The sequence below is a fragment of the Astatotilapia calliptera genome, chromosome 3 (genome assembly GCF_964374335.1).
Source record: "Astatotilapia calliptera chromosome 3, fAstCal68.1, whole genome shotgun sequence".
Taxonomy (NCBI): Eukaryota; Metazoa; Chordata; class Actinopteri; order Cichliformes; family Cichlidae; genus Astatotilapia; species Astatotilapia calliptera.
Window position 1 is genome coordinate 31,155,325 of NC_137424.1, and position 12,761 is coordinate 31,168,085.

Sequence of the window (12,761 nt, forward strand, 5' to 3'; positions counted from 1 at the left end):
TAACATTTAGCACAGGGAATAGGTGGACTTTTCACTAAGCTCCAAACCCTTTAGTTACTATTACCGTACCGTTCTTGTTGAGCTTTCCATGCTCACACAGCAGGCACACAGTTACTGCTGTACATGTGTTTTTTAAGTCTGCAACATCAGGTTCTTGGTAGAAAAAGCCGACTCATCTTTTTGTCTGGCTGCCAAATAGAAGATTATATGTGAAGTTTGTTGTTTGATTGAGGATAACTGACAGATTGTTTTAGTGTTTGCAACCAACACCTTTTAGCTTGTAGCTTTAGTAAAGTCAGTAAAGCTCCAGGCACAAACAGCCGCTCCATGTAGAAGACAGTCTTTTCCGTTGTTAAATATATTTTTATATTTATATGTTTTCTTAAATATATTTTAGAAACTACTTTTTGGTTTTTTTGGTTGTGTGTTTTTTCCATCTGACTGATAGATCCAGGATTGCTTGCTAGGCAACAGTACCCTCACCTATTCAGTCTTTAAGTGATGACGTATGAATCCTGCTTCCGGGCCCAAACTACTCTGCGTTTCATCAGGCTGCTGTGTTTTTAACATGTTTTACCGCTTTATATCTTGTTGTATTTAATCTCAACAAGCCCCTAAAAACACTCACTGTCGGCTTCTCTCGGTTTTTATTACCACTATTAATTTCAAAGTTCAGTTTTTAAAACCTTATGATGTAAGTACAGCTCAGCCCATGCAGCAGTATATTAATGACTAACCTCGTATTGTGGATTATCTCCGTTGTTCTCCTGACTAAAGTTTGGTCCGTTTACAGCATCCTGCCATGCGATTGCATTTGTCCCTGACCATCGGGAACCCTCACGTTAACTTTTATCAAGTGGAAAAAAGTTAGCGTTCATCCTCCAGCTTCACTGTGTTTATATTATGCTAACATAGCTGTGTCGCTAGCAATCACATAGGACATCATTATATAGCAGCTAGCCAAACTTCAGTAACCCTGCAAACGTCACTGTTGTTTAGTTTTCTGTCTTGATTTATGTTGGAAGTGACAGCAGAGCTGTACGTTTTAATTAGTTTCAAAAATCTCTCAGTCAGAACATGCTATATTATGTTTAGGCGGAAACTAGCGAGCTAACCCTCTGCTAACTTCTAACTCTGTTAAATTTAATAAATTCTGTTTTCATGGATGCCTGGATGTCAAACGAAATTGTTACACCTGGTAGAGCAGCAATGCTGATCATTTTATTAAGAATTTAGACAGTTTTTAACTCTCAGTGATGCCGCAGTGTTCATTTGACTTATGGACCTGCAGCGGAGTTTGGGCCCAGACACGGCTAATGACGTCAGACTTAAAGACCAGATAGTTCAAAAGTTCAGCTGCTGATATTCAGCACATGCGTCCTCCATTTTACATTAATCTGTCGTCCTGTTGACTTCAGCCTCATGTTCTTGGACTTCAGCCGGCTACAGCAGCCTTGATCTTTGTGATCTTGTGCGAGCTGGAGAGCCACTCAGACCAGAACCTCAAGTAGGCAGAGAACTGGTTCATGAGCTGCTGCACTGAGACGGTGGAGTTGACATTTGACCTCAGGACGAGAGACTAAGCAGAGGACTGGCTGAGCATTGCTTGAGAGTCACAAAGAAGGCCCAATTATAGGTGAAGAGGAGCACCTTCATCTGCCAATAATCTGTGCCCCCCCACACCACCATAGATATACAGTTAAAGCAAAAAATATCTCTTCCAGTATTGTTAGCTTGCCCTGGTGTTAAGTTCAGACTCGTGTTTCAGTCTAACCTAACTTCTGACTTGCTTTGAATACACATTTGAAGAAGCAAATGATGATGAAGTGATGATTTATCTGTTTAGAGGAGGGGCTTAGTGAACAGTCACTCTTTACAGGGATAGTCTGAGTGGTTGTATAAAGGTTATTAGTTAAGCTAATATTTCATACCAACCTTGCACATAATGTAGATGACGACTGTTAGTTTTAGGATTATGCTTGCGTCTGGGTTGGACTTATATAAAAGAAACAATATAAAACTCCACGGAGAATCAAAAATCATTTCAACTACCACTTTGCTGTTTTTATGGTACCTCCAATTCTGTGTGTTATAAAACAAAAAGGCCAGGACTGGAGCAGCTTTATGAGAAAAGGGATTAGGTGACTTTTGACTTTACTTTTTTTTTCCAGTCAAGAACTTTCTTCTCTCAACTCAGATCAAACTGTGGACATTTTTGTCAGTCTAGGGACTATTTGGTGTACGAGCAATAAGGGGGAAAGATTTCCATCTCATCGGCAGGTGTGACATGAAAAGTGGAGACTCCCGTCACCTCCCTTCCTCTCCTTGCCGAGGATATTGTGCTTCACATTTTTGTCTTTCATTTCTATATCTCGAGTAAAAGCTGCACAGCTTCCCAACACCTTTTTATAGAGACAAAGTGGTAAGCATTTTGGGTTTTGCTTGGAAAAGAAAATAAGACCTGAAAGCTAACTGGACGCTTTCCAAAGAGGAATGAAGTGTTGCTAAAGATCTGTATTGAGGCTAAAAAAAGAATACTCCATGATGTAGCTTGACAGTGTCTGTGTGTGTCTTTCTCACCAACACTTTTAAGTCTCCCTCTTTGCCCGTCCATCAGAACTTCTTTCAATTTCTTTTTTTTTACCCACCTCGCAGTTCAAAAACATTCCTTCCGCCTCTCCACTGCAGCACCGCAGCCTCAGCCCTCGACACCCCATCATTGCCACTTACGGCTCCGCGGGCAAATTTAGAGCATTATACATCAGGTTTCACTTTTTTTTTCCCTGAGATGTGCGATGTGGAAATGGAAATGTCATAACTCTGAAACATATAAACACTTGCTCACATTCTCCCGTGCAGCGCGCCTTCTGCAAATGTCACACAGGTGCTGAACATCTCCCCACAGTGACCTTCATTCATCAATGTGAAAAATCAGCAGAGCGCCCGGCGGCGTCGGTGTACCACACGGTCACTGTTTGTAAGGTGCGTCCAGGTTAGAAAGACATTATCCCAGCAAATACCCACCTGGTGCACGTGCCATAATTTATCCCAAGTGTGGAAAAAAAGAACTGCAGATCCATATGAGCTCGCTTCACCCCCTCCCCCGCCCGTCCTCCATCATCACTGCTGTTATATTTACTGTGGTCGAGTCAGGCATGACATTGCTAGCCTCAGCAATCTCTAGCAGCCCCGGGGTTGCCGTTGTCTTTGCTCCTCTGCCTTTTCTCCCTCTTTGGTTTCCAAATCATTTGTTACACATGCAATGGAGGAGATGGAAGGAAACAAGGAAAGGAGGATAAAAAACAAGGAGAGGAGACTAGGGCTAGAGATTTTTTTAGCTTATATGCATTTTCTCTTGCCACACCACGTCTGTCACTGTCTTTCTTCTTACTTTTAAAACATGAATTCTCCGTCTCCTGAGAGTTTTGTACTTGTATCCTTTCACAGGGCAACCCTTAAGACAGAATCCTTAAAAAAACTCTGGTTTTAAGTGGATTAAGTTGGCAGAATTACGTCTTAATGCTGCCGTCGGTGCAAGTAGGAGAAAGTGGGACACTGACATGAATGTGTGTTTGTTCATAGATAAACAAATATGCTAACATTTGGTGCGTACTCGTGGCTCTTTAATTAATATTTAAGTGCTTAGTAAGTTGCAAAGCTAGCCATGTGTTGTCATTTCTTTCATTCATCCCATGGCACTCCTGAATAAACATGCTGCTGAATGTGTCAGTCTTTTAGAAAAAAACAAAATCAAGAAATGAAACAAATTGAAAGAAAGAATGAAAAATGACACTTTTTAATATTTGATTAAAGACAGCTTCATCTAATTTAGTAATTTCATATCACATTCTTTGACTATATGAATAGTTTTGAGCAGAAAATGCTAATCACTGAATGGGTTTTCATGTTTTCTAAACACATTAAATAACTTATTGTGTATATATTGCTACAGAAAAGACGCATTGCAGCACCTTTTGGATTTAAATATAGAGACTACATTTCTATCCAACACATGGTGGCCTCAGGGAGGCACGGCAACGACCCAAAACATACAGCCAGAACGATAAAGAACAAGAAGGCAAGGCACTCTCTGGAGGTATTTACTGTTAAGGAAATATTGTATTATTTAGTTTGTATATATTTGTTTGGTTTATTTGTTCATTTAAAAGAACATTAAGTTGGCGGTGCAGTAAAGTCAGTCAGATAAGGGAAGTATGACGGATATTTGCTTTGATTACACAGACATTATGTAGGAGTGGGTTAATGGGTAATAGGTATTGATGTGTAAATAGCTTGAGCTTATTATAGAACACTGTACTACAGTATATTTCCAAGTAGGCCATTCGTTCTCATACTTTGTTTAAAGATGTGACACATTTTGGGTTCAGCTTAAAAGAAAGGCAGATGTAAAATGTAAAATTGAGGTCAGAGGTCAAATGTAACCTGCCATTGGATGCAGACTATAATATAAGATTTCCTGATCCTGATAGACCTGTATCAAAGAAAGTATAATTTGAAGAAAAGTTAACAATTCATGAGTTTATTTGCATTTGAAGATGAGGTCAAAGGTCAGATGTGTTTAGAATGTCTTAATGTCACTTCCTGGATACCTGTATGTTGAAAGTACAAACAATGGCAGTAAGAATCTTCATTTCAAACGGCTCTGTATAGCATTATTATCATCTTGACCTTTTAGGCTAACCTGTTGACCTTGAAGGAGAGGTCAGAGGTCAAATGTGACATGATATCTTAAATCTTAAACCACACTTGTAATAGACCTAGTTTCAAAGTTATACAGCTTTCTGTCAATTTTTGTCCAATAAATCATAAAGTTGACCTTGAACTGGAAGCCAGGTTTTGATGGATGATTAACATGACCGCACTCTGCACCCCTACCAAGTTTTCTCAGAATTCCTTCAAGTTATCATGTTTACAGGCAGAATGATGGCATGCATGCAGATACTACAAAATAATAACCTCCTTAGTGGAAGTAATTATTTTTAGCAACAAGAAAAACAAAAATGCACGGAGTCCATCAAACCATCATGGAGTCAGTTAGAGAAATTAAATGAAGAACCAGAAGAGAGCCGAATCCTTAAAAACGGGATGAGTTTTCCAAGTTGTTTGGAACAAGCTACCTGCAAAGTACCTTTAAAGAAGAATTCAAAACATTCTCAACTGCTTTAAGTGGTTTTTAAACAAAGAGCCGTCCAACATTCATAAGAATTAAGATCTGCTGTGGTTTCCATTTATTAGTACCTCTGAAGGAATAAAATGACCACTAGGTTATAATAAAGGCTTTGCAGTGCAGAAGTAGTCCAGTGAGGGTTTATGGACCCAGTCTTGGTTTTTGCGTCTGGCAGGTAGTTTCCTCATCAACTGCTGGGAGGCAGGAGCTCCACTGGTACTCCTGCAGATGATATCCCATAAATCATAGCGAGAGGTTTTCATCTCACTCCTGCAGAGTCACGCTGGATCGATGGATGAGGCGAGGGGAGGACCGGCAGCCGATGCCGCCTCAGGCTCACAGACAGATCACATGCTTCTCTCAGCAGTCGGCTGCTGTTAACACAGAGCAAGCCTTCATGGTGAATAAGTTGGAGTAGCTGGACTCAGCAGCCCACAAATGGAAACTCGTTATAAATGTTTACCGGCATACACAATCCATTATGGCTATGCTTTGTGGAGTTAGACACAGGGAATAAAGAAACCATCGCTTTGAAGTCAGCAGCAGGAAGTTTTTTAAAGTTTGTCCCATCATTGTACCCACAACACCTACAAAAGCCTAAATTGACAACTGAAGCTGGAGTCGCTGCATTTGTTTCCGTTTCAGCTTTTTAGCACTTTGATCTTTTTGAAGAAAAATGTATATTTTGCCTTTAGCTGCAGCTTGTTTCAGCCCCAGATGTGACTGTTTCAGTAGCATGTAGCTGCTCAGGACCAGGCATCTTAAAACCTTTTAGCATCTCCACTCAGAAAAGGAATGGGTGGTTGTTACATTTACAAAAGTCTAAAAAAATTGTAATTTTAACAAAATAGTTTCATGTTTCTATGGTCAACATATTTAAATCATGTAGGATCTGTATGAAGCAATTCAACAACTTAATTTGTTCTTGTTGAGATGACATGATACGATCTAGTAAGAGTGGTTAGTTGTCTGGGCTCAGGAAATTCCCAAGATCACACGAGATTTGAAACTGCAGGAAAGTCACTGGAGTTATAAGAGACACACACCACACGTGTGCTGTTGCTGTTTATTGTGGTTTAACCTGTCGAGGACAAAATGTAAAGAAAATTCAAGCTGTGTAATCATAGCTGTCCTACTTTTGTTAAGTAAGTGGATTGACAGCTTGGAGGCGTGGTGGTTAGCACTACTGCCTCACAGCAAGAAGGGTTCAAATCCATAATCTGACTAGTTGGCAGTGGGTTCTCCCAGGGTGTTATGGTTTCCTCCCACAGTTAAAAGTCATGCACTTATTGGGGTTAGGTTAACTGGTGATTATAAATTACCCATGAGTTGGTTGTCTCTGCGTTTTAGCCCTGGAGACCTGTCCAGGGAGTACCCTGTCTCTTACCCTATCACATCTGGGATAGGCCCCAGCCCCCGTGCCACCCTGGTAAAGATAAAAGGATGGGTGGACTGGAGGTTTTGTAAATCCATTAAGATTTTAGGTTTCTTTGACTTTGTTGAGAAAATTGTGAAGGATTAAAATATTTCATGAGCTCTGCTTACTTTATCTAAACATGTTTCAATCACCTTATCAACACAAAATGCACAGGCTTATTGAATGTGAATGTGTGAATGTCGAGTTAACTCAGTTGTTTAAGTTGCTGCCAAAGCAAAAACTACTGAATTAAGTAAATCCAACATGTTCTTTTTTCCAGTGTCCACATCAGTGGCATCTGATCTAAGGTTAGCAGTAGGGCTTGTGTTAGGATGCAATGAATATGTGAGACTTTGTCTTCTAGTTTCTGAAAGTTGGCCATTTAACAAATAGTTAAAAACAAAACACACCCTAGACGAGCTTCTGGTGGAGGTTTATGATCTAGGACAGTGATGCCAAACGTTTTTATGTTGGTGTGAAATTATGAATTAAAAATGAATCGCCATGGGGGAGGTGTTCATTAGAAGGAAGTCCAAAATGTACGCCTTCTTCAATCCTGGCCCGTGGGATTTATGTTTGACACCCTTGGGGTATTTTTTCTAGCACAGTTTTTGCCCTGAAATAACAAATGCAACACCTCACATGTGCTCACACTATTACATATTACCCCCATCTACGTGACAGTTCCTCACCAGCTTAGAGGTGTTGCTTTCAGCTCACCTTTATTCAGAGAGGCTGCAGTATGAATTGGCACTCCTCACAAGCTCGGTCAGTTTCACAAAAACTGCAATCAAGAATGTGAGCGCTGAAAGGGAGCACTGTGGAAACAGTTAAAGACTCAAATGAATTAGTTATGAAATTCTTACATCCTACATTCATGTATTGCTATCAATGATAAATAACTGTATGGATAAGCATGAGACAAACTCCACTGCTCCCACAAGAACGCTACTGGTGGTAGGCTGGGGTTAAATCCCGATAAGCTGTTACAAAAGTGCCTTTAAAGCTGTTCAATTAGTCCCTTCCAAGTGGGTATACGTCAGTTTTGCCAGAGAACCCTTTGGGATTTGAACCGCTAACCTCAGCGTTGTCAGTGCTGTGCCTTTTTGGCAGAGATGCACGGTGCATGCTGGGGGCCTTATAAATTATTACATCCGATGCTTCATCTATCTCCATGCATCAAGCTCAAGCTCCCACATCTCCCCATTCTGCAGTATTTCAATTTTCTGAGGAGATTCATCAAGAAGGGTTCAATACTAATACAATAATGCACACGGTGGCCGAGCGCCCCTCTGCAGCATCGTCAAAAGGCTAGAGATGCATAAATAAGAGATAAAAACAAACAGATAAATAATGGGAAAAAGTGAGAGAAGTGCCAGCGTGCAGCGGTAGATGTAGGATAGATATTGCTTCTGATGCCAGAAAAACCTTGATTATTCTGCTCCATCTCTTTCTTTATGTCACCTCTCCCCCCTCCTTACCCTGGTTGATACCCTCTAAAGAACAAAAATGGGAGAGAAAAGGGGATTATAGGAGGGGAAATAGATCACTATCTTTCTGCAGGCAGAATACACTTCCCCTAGAATGAAAAATTGCTGTTACATACAGTATGGGCGCCTGTAACCCTCTGCAGATGAAATATCCACTGTCTTTCTCGCTCACACACACTTGACAAAAGTTTTCTTTGATATGAGGGTGCGCTTGCCAGAACCGAAAGACAAACCAGAGGCTTAAATAAAAAGACAAGGACACAATGAGAGCAGAGTTAGATTTTAAGCCAGGCATCTTGAGGTGGTTGTTGTATTGTCAAAGATGGAGGTTAGAACAGAAGGCCTCATCCAGCCTGTGGTCCAGCCCTTACAAACCAAATCTGACATCTTTGCTTTTTTCTTTTTTGCCTCCTCTCATGTTTCACCTTCCCGTTCTCCCGCTCAGTCTGCTCCCCTCTGCTCTGTTCTCTGTCCTGAGGCACGGTGGTGCAGACAACGAATGGTCTGCTCGGTCAAAGGCTGTATCTTACACTTAGGTGGCGAGGGCAAAAGAATCAGCCTGGGTCAGTCGCTGCCTTTCAACTGTTCCCATCATCCATGTAGGATCGCAAAACACACAGGACCACACGGCTGGTTGTTGAAAAATCTGAAGACTAGTTCCTCAAGTTCCAAATCTGGTCTCACAATTGGATTAAAAAGTTATATTTGTGAAGTCACTCTTGTGTATGTGTTGTGTTGCCTGCCTGTATGTGTATTGACAGTCAGGAGGTGGATATAGGGTGCAGAGTTGTAGGGTGATAATGCTGCGAATGCAGATGCTAAAAAGTAGGCATATAAGTCAGGAACGTTTGTATTTCTAACTGTTGAGTTAAAGTACAGAAGCGGGGCTTAAAGAGATTGGCAGGAGTAAACAGTAATGTGTGACATGTATCTGACTTGACGTTAAGCCAGAATAATCAGATTACATTTACCCTTAGGAAGTGATAAAAACTCTTAGATGAGCGGCAAAAACATTTTCTATACTAAAAGATGAACTCTAGATTCCTTTGATGTAGTACCTCTGGTTATATGCCTAGGTTTTTAATTTTGCTTTTAATGTGGGAGCTTATGAAATAATTGACATTTACATGACAAAAAGCATCAACTTGTCAGCAAAGAAACCGCAAACGATCTCCGCGGAGGGCTAAGGGTTGTCTCATTTTTGATATTTGCAAAAATCTGAAGACGGTAACATCACTCTTTGCTACACTGTCAAGTACTTTATGTGACATGAGCTGAGAGGAAGAGGAGCAGATTTTTAAATTGCTGACTGCTAAGCTGGTGTAGCTTGTGGGTTTGATGGACTGTTGAAAGAGAGGAAAGGTTATTAGAAATGTGTCCAGAACTACTTAGGCTAACATATCTTACAAGACAAATCTGCACAGAAAAAGTGTAGAGTTGGTGGGAAAAGCATGAGAAAAGAAAGGAGCGTCTGCCGGAAACAGAGAGGGTCTGTCAAAAAAGTATCATCTTTTCACTGGGTTTTATGTGATGGATTGTTACTTTCAAATCGTGTGGGCTGCAGTTGGGTAGTATATTATCTGTAAAACTGCACCTTGTGTGTGGGATGCAGTCCAGTACCATAATTGGTTGTGGTTTGAAAAAGTTTGAAATCAAAGTCTAAAATTTTACTTCGATTTTACTTTTAGTCGATGCAGTTGGCAGCTCAGCAGACATGGATTTATTTGAATGTGTAGTGTACATTTATCAAATTTCTGCCCACCACTTGTTGATTTTTCTGGTGTTAAAAAAAAACAGTTTGACAGCGTCATATATTACAAGGTGTTATATCACAAAGTTGATTTAAAATACAAAAACAGTTAAAAATACTAAGCTTTTCTTAGCATGCTATGGCCACACTGAGCAAACTTTTAGCGAAAGCAAAGGCAGTGTCACCTGCAGTTCATTAAAAGTAGGGATTTCATTACTGTAACGTGTTTATTTACCACATCATAATATTGATCAATAACTAAAATGGTTCTGAAGTTAATAAAAAACATAAATTGGAGGAGAACTGTTAAATATAGAAGATGAAGTCTGTAAGAACCTTTTATTAGCTGCAGCTAGCCATTTAAGCTAATATTCACTTAGTTTGCTCTTTGGATAAAAAACCAAAACAAAACGTTGAGCGCTTCAGTTGTTATAATTGTCACAAGTGAACATACAGTTATCCATATTTGACTCGGGTTTATTGCACTGTCCACTTGCTTTTGTTAAATTTAGTGCAAAGCAGGTGAGAGCTGCTAATGTTATTAAAAACCTCAATAAAGATGACAATTTAATATAGTTATTAACGTACTGCTAGTCCACCTTTTATATTTTGTTAAAGGAACTCTTTGGCGTCTAGCACATTAGGCTTTCTTCACTGCTGGTGTAGCTGGTAGGCTAATTAGCAAGATAAGCTAATGATTCCAGTTTTGACTGTGTAAAAGATGGCAGTAGCCAGAGTGGCCTCACCCACTAGTTTGTGGGCACATGTTTTGAGGTTTAAACGTTTGTCTTTTGGCCATGGCTATCTTGGTGTTTTGAATAAAGGTCTCCACCATTAGCTAGCACTAATTAGCTAATTAGTGCTAGCTAGCTAGCTTTGTTTGAAAGGTGAAGCTATTTCAAGCCACTGTTATTTTTAATTAACATAAAAAACAAAACATGTCATGAATCGCCGTGCGGCAGGCAGGAGTAGGACCCAAAATGCAGGACTCACAGGCACGAGGGAATAAACTCAAAAGGCAGCTTTATTGCGTAACAGAAGATGATAGGCGATACAAAACTAGACTGGGAAAAACTAACATAAGGCTCACCAGGAAACACGGGGGAAATCACAAACCAAGAATTCACAGAGAGACACAGGGAGATCCACACACGGCATGAGGGACGACGTCACGCTGAACAGAGGGAGACGCAGACAGAAATACCCAGAGGGTTAACGAGGGGAGTGGGAACACACGGGGAACACAGGTGACACTGATAACCATAACGAGACAGGGCGGGGTGAACTGAACACTGACGGGAGAGGTGAAACAAGGAGCACAGAGGTTCAGACAGGAGGAGAGAGAGCACAAGTAGAACACCAACGTAACAGGCAGGGGAGACACGGAATAAACACGAAAGGGGACGAGGGCTCATAAATACATAGAGGGGCACACAGGGAGACATGAAGGGCAAGGGATCAAAACTAGAAGCCATAGAATAAATCACACAAGTACAATAATACGAAAATCACAAAGAACTAAAAACGCTGGGTCAGGAGACCCAGGACCGTGACAAAACAAGCTAAACCCATTTACTTTACTTACTGGAGAAACTGAAGTGTCAATTCACTTTGTGTGTTTGTTTTTTTTGTTTATTTCTGCTGTAAAATTATTGAGAATCTTTGAGATTGACTGATTTTTAGAGCAGTCTTGAAGTAGCCAGCTGAAGACCTGCAGTTTGGCTTCCTGTTTTTCAGTCCTGGGTTAAAGCAGTGAAACTCCCTTGTGCTTCATGATTTTGAACAAACACACCTCCCTCCATTTCGGTAAGCCTCTTGAGTAAGCTGAGGAGTAATGGTGTAGTTAGCGAGGGACGCCGGAATGAAGAGAGGGTGAGAAACAGGGAAGGAGAGCGATTCAAGGAGTACAGACTTTAGATTGAAGTCATGTGAAGGAAGGAATAGAGGCGAAGGAGGGGATGGAGGGATTGTCTTGGCAACCGTCTACTAGTTCCTGTGTCTTCCTGTCAGAGTGTGCATCAAAGACTGCATGCATTTTGCCTTTCTGCTCGGCTCTGAATGAAGGAATTAGCAGCAGCTCAGTTCCTGCTATTTATAGCTTGTAATAGAGAGAGAATGAAAGGGAATGTGTGCATGGATGTTTGTGCTGTGTATGCATGTTCATGCACTTCACATGATCCCAACAATCTGCTGTGTGTTTTTAAATGTTTTGTTGCATTCGTGTGGGTCATTGATTTGATCGACTCTCCTGTCCTTCCTCCATCTTGCTGTTTTTCTGTCATTATGGTTGCCCTCCTCTCCTGTCCTCTCCCAGCATTACTACATCGTTCCTCTTTTCACTTCACATTCCCACCATTTTACCTCCCTGCTGCCTTCCCTCCTTCCTCGCTCTCTCTCTTCAGCCCCCCCACATCCTCCTTGCATTTCTCACAGCTTCCCAGTCATCACCATATGCTTTGGATGAGCAATGAAGGCAGAAATAGGATTTAGCAGTAGACAGTCCATTTAAATGATCTTTTTAGCCGCAGGAGAGTGAATTGACTTTACAACAGTACTTAAATATTAAGCTCTCGGGCTTTGACTATCCATGTTCTTTTGGCTTGGCTTCTGTAGCAGCGCTCCAGCACAATCTGGGATATCATCTGAGTTAACTCGGGGATTGATGGAGTGCATTTAATGTGATTTGATGAAGTCTAATATTCCGTGTCTTATCAATTAGACATTCCCTGTGATAACACGCTCGCTCCCACATGTGTGCCTTTTGTAGGTTTAAAACCCCCAAATACTCGATAAGCTGTTCCTTCCAGTGGCACTTCTTCAAAGTGAAAAATGTCCACCTGTTCAAAAAATGTTTTTATCTTTTATTATTTTTAATTATTTATTTTTTAAAAGAAACAAAAAAGTAACCTCGTGTTG

At 40.7% G+C, this 12,761-nt stretch overlaps 1 protein-coding gene across 3 annotated transcripts in view; it reads left to right on the top strand.

Moving 5' to 3' along the window:
- Nucleotides 1-12,761, top strand: part of nlgn2a (neuroligin 2a) — a 242,338-nt gene that overhangs the window by 88,924 nt on the left and 140,653 nt on the right. The window lies entirely within an intron of this gene.